Raw genomic sequence first — 9,444 nt, 5'->3', positions numbered from 1 at the left:
TTTGCATCATTGTGTTGCACATGTGATATTTAAAAACAAGGAAGCGAGTGGTGTCATCAGCATTAGTCATCTACATTTGGCACTCGGGAAGAAGGCACAATTGGCTTCTCTGACCAGATTTGATTCTATCTAGGTGTTACTCTTCTATATTGACGAGTTCCGTCTGTGAAGCGAATTCTAGGCTTCCTCCTGTTCAACACAGGTACCAAATTTGAGATGCAAAACTTTAAGATGTACATGATTTCTTGCACAAATCCTCTTGCCGAATCATGGAGCTTCAAATTTTCTGTGGACAAAATCATCCGAGTGCAGTGTATTGCAATGCTCGAGTAATAAACATATACAGCAAACTTTTGAGTCTATGAATTTATGTTAGTGAGGAGTATAAACTATGAAACATAGATTGGAATCTCATGAGGTCAGTACAACTTAAATGAAGTTCCTAAAGAATATAAGTTGAAGATTTCGTAACATATCAGTTGGTATTTCAATGATAGTTGGACCATAAAGTTTGCAAGCTAGTTTCCCTTCTAAGAAGGGCCAAATACATTCCTTATAAACAGCTGGAACTCTATGTCCTTAGTAAGTTTCCCCAAAAAAGCGACACTTGCACCATCATGGATGTCCGAGTACTTCGCATGCTATTTCTCAAATAAGAATGCACTGGTAACTCTGATGTGCGATTCTTGATAGAGCTACCCACATTATATGATATACATTAAACATTTAGCAATTACATACATATCTTCCATGCAACTGGATATTATATACCGTTCAACCACATACACGTTTCTGACTTTATCAAACTGATAGGCAAAAAAACACAGGATTTAAGATTTATTTGATGGACAAATTTGATATTACTACTACCAAGCATTATATGCAATTGATATTAATCCCAAACACTGAATATATATCTTTTGATAAAAAGATTGAATTCATAGTTACACACAAGATTCAAGTAGTTGATGATATATAGAGATCAGCAGCGTGCCAAATTTAAGTTGGGACTCATGAATTGAAATTCAACAACAAAATATTATATGTAGGAAAATAATTGAACCAAACCTTCATATATACGATGGTTTTGTGAAATGCAACAACAATACACTCGTGACTCATAGCTAAATGCCCGTGCATTGCCACGGAGTTCTAAAAATATATGGAGGTTGCCATGGAGTTATAAATATATGTAGGATTCATAGGTCGGTGTTGACTTGGGCGATAGGATGAGTTAATCGAAAGGAGGTCGGTTATAGGATGGGGTCAAAGAAAACCTAGGTAAAGATGATGCCAAATGCAGTCTGCAACCCATGTCAACCCATGCGCTAGAACTGGATAGCTATCTTCATGGACGCAAATATACCATTGTTTGGTTCTATTCTCTTTTAGTTTGTAGAGTAAGAATTTGAATAATTTGAGTATCATTCTATCTCTCAATTGTTGAGAAATTGTGATCAAACCATGCAATGAAGGAACCAAATCAAAAGAAGCTTTCACTTGTGCATTCTAGCCATTTAAAATAAGCATGTGGCATCAAATTATTTAATGGTCTATCAGCCAATTCCATGATTTTCTAGAAGAGAGAGTCTCGCACTTCACAATATTCATAATTTCAATGTATGAAAACCTTGCACACACACCTAAATTCAATAAAATATACGACAAATATATAAACAATTATACAATACACACTTGTGACACTATAAACAAATAACTTCAGTTCATGACAGCCTGATCATCCCAGGCCCAGCTTCCAGGGTTTCCACCCCTCCCGCCATGTACGGCTCCCCCTCCCACCTCCGTTTTTTGTCTCCCCTCCCCTTTCGCAAAAGAAAACGGTTTTACCCATGCATGTTCACCGCTGGAAATAATCCCCAACTCATACATGCACATGCTTTAAAAAAAAGCCGGCCGACCCGAAAAGGAAATCTTGCCCACACACTCCGGAGGTGAGCTCGTCCAATCTTGCCACCACTCCATCTCCCCCGATTGTCGTTCTCCACCTTCCCAGCCCTCGCCACTTCACCTCCCCCATCCATGCACCGCTTTTGTAGGCAGCCCCTGTCATCGCCGCCTTCATCGATGGCCCCCTCGCCACCACCACAGCGTGATGCCTTGCCATCATCTCCATGCCCCCATCAGTTGCGTCCACTAATCAAATAGTGGGACCTACAAACAGATTATACACTAAAAACTTAGTACGCAAGATTAGTGCAAATCCAAACCAGATTCAGCGAACTAAACCAAATATAACTCCCAGGCAAAGAAGGGTACCTCCCCATCAGTTCCATAGAGTCACACGATCGACAACATATACAGATTTCCAATCAGATGAGTAGACAATGTTGCGAACCTCCCCAGACCATTCTGCAAAGGGTTACAAAATGGTAGATAGAAAATAGGGATGCATTTTATGTCCTCGTAGAAAGGACATATAGATATAATATATATGTCCAGAAATTTACCTGGAGCATGTACATTAGAATTTTGTTAGCAACTCACCTGTAGAAGGCATAAAAATTGAGGTCACCAGGCACAAAATTAAAAAATACATACACATCATGTATGTTCACGATCATGTGAAGTGAAACAATTTTGAACAATAAACCGAAAAATCACATGTTAAATTAGTCTACGTTCCCAGGAGGCCAAACAGAAATCAAAAGATGTGATGTTCAGTTTATTTATCTGATAGGAAATGCTCTCTAGTTATATTATTACAGTTATCAGTACTGAAAGGCATTGTGCTATTCATGACAGTTCTCTTGAACTTCTGATGCAAGAATGCAAATTCGAATGACAAGAATAGACGGTGCCCCTTAATATAGACCCAAAATTAATTTAGTAAACCCATTGATCACAAGATTTTCCGACAGAAACACGATAGACTTCCCGACCTAGCCCTAGAACGGAACCTGTAACGTTCCCCGCCGCTCGGTCCCCAGCCCGCACTGTCGTGGGCGCCTCCCACACCGGCGGCATCCCTTCGGGGTCCCCAAGACGACGAGCGATCCGGCGCGGCGGAAAGGGCTGGCACTGAGGAGCAGCGACTCGGTCGGGAGCCTGGCCAGCGCCAGCGGCTCCCTCCATCATCGCCGCCCTCGGCCACATCCAACGCGGTCGTCGGCCACGAAGAGGCGGACGAGCCCAGCAGTAGGGTGTTGTCCCTCCCATCGCTTTCATGTTCGACTACTCTTCCTTGGATCGCCTACCACCATAGATGCAGGGATCCTCTTGACTCACACGCCGACCATGCCTCAACCAGCGAGCATCGGCGCATCGCCGGCGCGCTCCTCTGTGCTCTCCCTCCTCTCTTCCATGGTTGGCACAAGGGAGGGATGAGACGGGCAGGATAGAGCCTCTTTATCTAGATCAGGCAGGGGTTAGGTTTGGAAAGAGTAAATCAGCTGGAGCGATTGAGGGAAGGAGATCGGAATGGAGCAGGGCGCGATTGAAGGGTATGGCAAGAAGAACTTTTTTGGAAAGCTTTGATTCTGGTGATAATTACCATATTCGAAATTTCCTTAGTTATAGCCTTACCATACATGGATTGATTTATTACTATAATTATCATATTTGAGATTTCTAAGTTTATAGCCTTACCATACGTGGATTAATTGTGATTGATTACCATAAATACGTTGGGTATTGTCGGCCAGACGAGAAAGAGAAAAACCGGTGGGAGGGGGGTGGTGGGAGGTGGGACGAAGAAAAACCGGTTGAAAAAAAACCGGTTGAAAATAAACCGGTTGAAAATTGGGGGGACTATTCAACCAATTCGTCCATTAGGAGTAGAGATTGCTTCAATGTGAGTCTTGGATTTAACAAATTACACACTGGCCATGCAGAAAACCCTACAGCACCTCAAGGAGCACCGAGTGGTGCTGAACATATTGCTTCCCATGCAAGCGTTAAAGAAGACAAAAATCAACAAAGACGGAACCGTGATAAAGCAAGGAGAGATAGCCTAACACCCGAGCAAAGGGAAGAAGTGAATGCACGTCGAAGAGCATCTAGAAAAAAAATAAAACTATTGAAGATAGGAATGCAAGCCAAAGAGCTGTCAGACAAAATCTGACAACCAAGGAGAGGCAAGAGATGAATGCCCGTAGAAGGGCAGCGAGTAAAAATATACTAGTTGAGCAGAGGCAAGAGATGAACGCCCGTCGAAGAGCACGCAGGCAGAGCATACCACCGGATGAGAGGAAGGCATTGCGGGCTCAGCGTAACGCGGACCTTGCAGCTAAGCGGAAGACCCCGTGCGCTGAATGCATCGCAATGCCTTGCCCATATGCATATCTCTAATGCGTCACCATGTGCTGTTACTGAAGTTCTCATGTGTCCAGTCTATATTTGCCAGTTACTTGTTAATCATGCTTTCCAGAATTTAGCGTGCGATTGCTATTCTATCAGTCCTCTATGGAGGCAATTATCAAATGAAAGTTATACATATGTACTTGCAGATAAAGTTATGTCTAGCATAGTCTGTCTGAAAGTTCATGAGCTACGACTTAAATGGGTTCCTGAGCTATGACTTAAATGGGTTGCAAATTATTATCCTATACCTAAATCAGAGGCCCGTAGTTTTGAACTAACTCTCCTATACCTAAGTCAATGGCCCATAGTTCTAAGCTAATTGTTCTGCACCAATTTCCAACTGTACAACTCAGATCTGCAGCAACTGATCATTGGGAGCTCTACCTCTACTATGATGACCGAGAAAATCAAGTCTTCTTCCATGAACTGAAGCCAACTTAATCAAATTGTTATGAAGAATTTAAATTTATAGCTCGGTCCACTTTTCCTACCCATCATCACCGCACGTGCTTGCAGCAGATTGAGCGACAAGAGGACTGGTCGCCCCAGAACAAGATTCCTCACATTCGCTTGTTAAGATACTCGATTTGTTATATAAAAAGTTCTATCCATTGTAGTGAAGCCAATTTAATCAATTTATAGTTGACACTGATTTTCTTGTTATTGGCCATGGCTTGAATCGTGATCAAATTATCCCTATGCACTAAAGTCAATGTAATCAATTTCATAGTTGACAGACACTAATTTTTAATTTTTACTATAACTTGTTATTGGCCATGGATTGAATAGAATAACTATCATATTATCTCTACGCCCACAAGCATAGTTCATGCTCCTAGGAAACAAGCAAAAACTGAAGCTCACGAGAGGAACAAAGAAAAATGAGAATTTACCCGTGTGGTTCTATCATGTCTCATGTGGAGGTACATCTGAATGTCCTTGCGAGTGAAAGAAGGCACCGCGGGAGCACTCCATCGGGAGCCTGCAGAGTCCGGGTCTGCCGCCTCCGACTATGTGCAGATGTACCAGGACGTACACTAATATGAAAATGCTTGTGTCTAACTAGACAATAAATAATCCAGCAACAATCATTATTGGCAAAATTCAAGCTAGGAAGGAACACGATAGAGAGGCAAAAGTAACTTTTCAAAAGAAAAAAAAGGGATATTGTGAGGTTAAATAGATTTCACATTGAAAGCCACATTAAGAAGATCTACCTTATGAGGATTTCACATATGTGCATTTCAATGATATAATAAAGAAATTTCACATATGTGCATTTCACACTGATAGGCCCATCTATCTTATGACGATGGATTTCAAAAATTGCATAGGTTGGTCTGGAGAGAGAAATGGCGAGGAAAACGTGAAGTAACCAAAGTGTCAAGAAGTATTGTGAGTACCCCTAGGTATGAACATCTCCAAGCCTTTCTCTTCTATCTAAAGCTGTAAGAATTATTAGATTCTGCTTATGCTTCACAAACTTATTACTCTTCTGACCTTGGGCTCTTCATTTCCGCGACAACCTATCCTGGATTATTTTCATATTTAACTAACATCCATTAACAGTACAAAATCTGAAATCTAAAGAGTCCATTGCAGTAGTTGAACTGTTAAATCTAAGATTAGCTGATTAGGGACTAACTGATTTAATTTTGATGTTGATTTCGGGCATTAAAGTTTAGCTTCTACCAATGATGAAAAAAATGTCTAGCAAATACAAACCCAATTTACATTGACGACACTAATCCCGGTTTTAGTTCCTGGAACACTTGAGCATTCTGCTTATCAATTTTATAAGCTACCTTGACCTTTACATTCCCCAATAGTTTTTAGTTAAGTGCATCTGTTCTTCCCCAATAGAAAAAAAAGGAGACACAGAACAGACAAAACAAAAACAAATGGATGCAGAAAAAACACTTAAAAAAGACTAACCGTCATTCAGTACGAGCAAAAGTCAAACACCTTTGGTATCCTGCCCGTTACTCTGCCAGAAATCACATACTTGATGATGCCAGTAAGTATACAATCATACACAAGGGCATAGAAATCAAAACCACTTGTGTGCTTTGAATCAACAAGCAAGGTCAAAAACTCAGTGTGAATCTGATCCCTGGAAGATGTGAAAAGGAAGAACGACATTGCGATCACCATGAAGCATATGAAAGTGTCTTCCTCACTGAGGAAATCAGAAGATATGAGCATGTCTCCAAAGAAAGTATTGTTTGGCATCTTCGTCAAGCTGAACCGAGGCAAAATGAAGTTCCTCACACTATCCTTGTCTTGTGTCGCTAAATCACCACAGTTTGGCAGGCCCAGCACACAATGAACTGAATCCTTTGAGATAGAAATGATCTTCTTATTAGCAACAATGATTTGAGATGACATTGTGTCTACACATTCGACAATCCAGCGGACAAATCTTTACGGGATATCAGTTTTCTTAAATTTCAGAAGAGGCTCGAACCCGTATTCTGAGATCATATCCTTCCAACCACTGGACATACGCCTCAAGATATCTGCAAAGTATTTTGTGGAAAACACACTGAACACATGCCTCCCTGCCCCCATAACCTTTTTCCTCTTATCCTGCTGAAAGGCAATAATCATGAGTGGAATGTCAGGTGTAACTAACATAAAAAGAATGAAAGCGAAGAGGAAAAAAGGACCAAATAAGAGGACAAAAAAGTGTAATACCTCAGTTTCAAGGTCGACATTCTTGCAAAATTTTGAAAAATCTTGAGTGATTTGATTGCCTGTTAGATGACATATGAAAAAGATGTTTATATCAGATAATTTTGCAATGGAAAGAAAAAAGAGATTAAAAAATATGTGCATACCATAGGTCTAGAAAAAAAAAAGAAAAGAAGAGAAAGCACATGAGAGAAAGAGATGGATACCTCCTTTCTAAAAAACCAAATAAAGAATGTGGTTTTCTGTAGCTCAGGCTACACGGTACCCCTTATCTTTGCCATCCATTTATGCATCAAGATCCATGCAAACACATTTGTCTTTTTTGTTTCTCTCAAACGACACAACATATGAACTTCAAATTTTGCAGAACAACAATACACTCTAACTACAATATAGGAAAAAACTTTCAGATTTTTTCATGTATTTAAATACTTGAAATAATATTTTTATTCAAAGAAAATCTTATTTTGTATATTTATATCAGACCAAAAAATCTGAAAGTTTTTTCACACATTGATGTTCTAATGTTTGTTCGGTCTGCAAAGTTTGAAGTTCATATGTTGTTTCATTTTCGAGAAACAAAAAAGAGAAATCTTGTTGTTGTTAGTTAGTTGGAGAGTACGGATCTCAAAGCAAGGCTGGAGGGTTGAGGATAAGAGGTTCCATGTAGCCTGAGCTACAAAGAAACTTTGTGATAAAGCATCTTCTAACAACTTCTTCCTCGTCGAAACAGATTCTTCATCACTAGATGCAATGCTCTCATCGCAACTCTCAGTGTTTCGCGAACCGTCATCAGGGTCGTAGTTGGGTTCATGGCATCCACTCATTGATCTCTGCCCCCCAAGAATCCCCAACCCTGCTGTTGAAAAAGTAAAAAAAATGGAAGCAAACTGAAAAACTCCACATAGCTGACAAGAGAAAAGGCTACAAGCTGTAAAATATGTTGAAAAAACACGGATGGGTATTTCCCCCATTTTGCAAACATAGCTTCAGCAGCCGCCGCCTCGGTGCAAAAAAAATACAAAATTGTTAGATGGACAGTGCCGTTTTCATCGAGTATGTATGAGGAACTTTCCCCTTGGACATTGCTTTACAAAATCAGAAAATAAATGCCGGCATGGCGCGCGCTGATCATTGTTACTCGGGAATTAATGACTTGGTAAAACTAGCTAACTATCCTATCCTAAACGTTAACTGAAGAAAGCGACACCTACTGGAACCTGAAAAAGACACTTACTGAAGATGTTCCCTACATGCTGGATTCTCTCTCTTCCCATCCCCACCCCCACCTCCATCACTAAAATGTTGCGTGTTACACAATCTGCACCTTAATTTCGAAACCTCAGTCTGAGAGAAACACTGAATAAACTTACACCTTCCACGGAAACTACAACCATAACTGAATAAAATGACACCTAACACTGAAACGGCTGAGAGAGAGAGAGATGCCTGGCTGTTCAGAAATCACGGAAACGCTAAGAACAAAATACAACACTACGAACTACTACCAAAATCCTGAACAACTACGTACAAAGTACTAACAAAACTGAATGGCACATCTGCCGAACACATACATGCGCACAAAACCGCCCATACGCTAGGCCCAACCCACTTTGTGTGTGGATCCTTAGTACATATAAGTATACTCATATCAATTTTCATCACCAAAACGTCCATAATCTGAAGAAAAAAAGGGGAAACATGCTGAGGGCAAATCCCCCAAATTTTTGTATCCGCGAAATCGAGCGGCATAAAAGTATCTGCTGAACTAATAACCCAGACATTACTATGATTCTCATCAAATTAGTCTGAAACACGATGAAAAAACAACCCCCACACATCAAGGGATCTGCGCGCATGGCGCGCGGGGATGAACACAGAGCTGCACGACTGGAATAACTAGAAATCAGAGTTGTAGAGAGGGGAAAGGGATAACTAGCCATACCTCCCGCGCGAACGGCGCCGACGAACGGTTGCGACATCACCGGCGAAACCCTGCTGGTGGCGGGACTAGCAAAAAATCTTCGCCGCCCTCCTCTCAGTACCTCCCTCTCTCCTTCCCCCTGCTCCTCCATGACAGCGGCTCCCCTTCACAGGGCTGTGCTGCGGCAGCTTCCGGCGCTCCATGACCTCCAGCTAACCCCTTGCTGCTACTCTCGGACGGCGGTGACCCCCCTCGACCGCCACCGCCTCCGCCTCTCCTCCCCTTCCCTTCTCTCTCTGATACAAAATGATTTCTGGTCCGCCGACCACCACCCAAAAAATAATTAAAAATCGTGTGGGTGAAAATAGATTTGTAAGATTGTTTTTGAAAAACGAATCTGGGTGCGGGTGCGGAGCAATATAGCCTGACCACCCGAAGAGAGAAACAACTGAGAACCGACACGCGCCACACAGGGATAGAAGGCAACGAGCGAATAAACCAAAGAG

General features: G+C 41.4%; 1 long non-coding RNA gene across 6 annotated transcripts in view; it reads right to left on the bottom strand.

The window, feature by feature from the left end:
- LOC119357896 overlaps positions 1 to 9,194 on the bottom strand; it is a 10,969-nt gene extending 1,775 nt beyond the window's left edge. For 2 of the 6 annotated variants that reach the window (XR_005172220.1, XR_005172218.1), the window contains exons 1-4: positions 8,960 to 9,194; positions 7,221 to 7,873; positions 7,018 to 7,076; positions 5,214 to 6,912 (exon numbers count right to left, since the gene is read on the bottom strand). This is a non-coding gene — a long non-coding RNA (uncharacterized LOC119357896). Of the gene's footprint in view, positions 1 to 1,581; positions 2,173 to 2,277; positions 2,371 to 2,468; positions 2,506 to 5,213; positions 6,913 to 7,017; positions 7,077 to 7,220; positions 7,874 to 8,959 lie in introns of those variants that run through there. The other 4 variants (XR_005172219.1, XR_005172221.1, XR_005172217.1 and 1 more) reach the window with 4 other exon arrangements.
- Between the last annotated feature and the right edge of the window lie 250 nt (positions 9,195 to 9,444).

Source organism: Triticum dicoccoides, chromosome 1A (genome assembly GCF_002162155.2).
Source record: "Triticum dicoccoides isolate Atlit2015 ecotype Zavitan chromosome 1A, WEW_v2.0, whole genome shotgun sequence".
Lineage (NCBI taxonomy): Eukaryota > Viridiplantae > Streptophyta > Magnoliopsida > Poales > Poaceae > Triticum > Triticum dicoccoides.
Note: the sequence above shows the minus strand (reverse complement) of the source record. Positions and strands in the feature narration are given on the sequence as shown.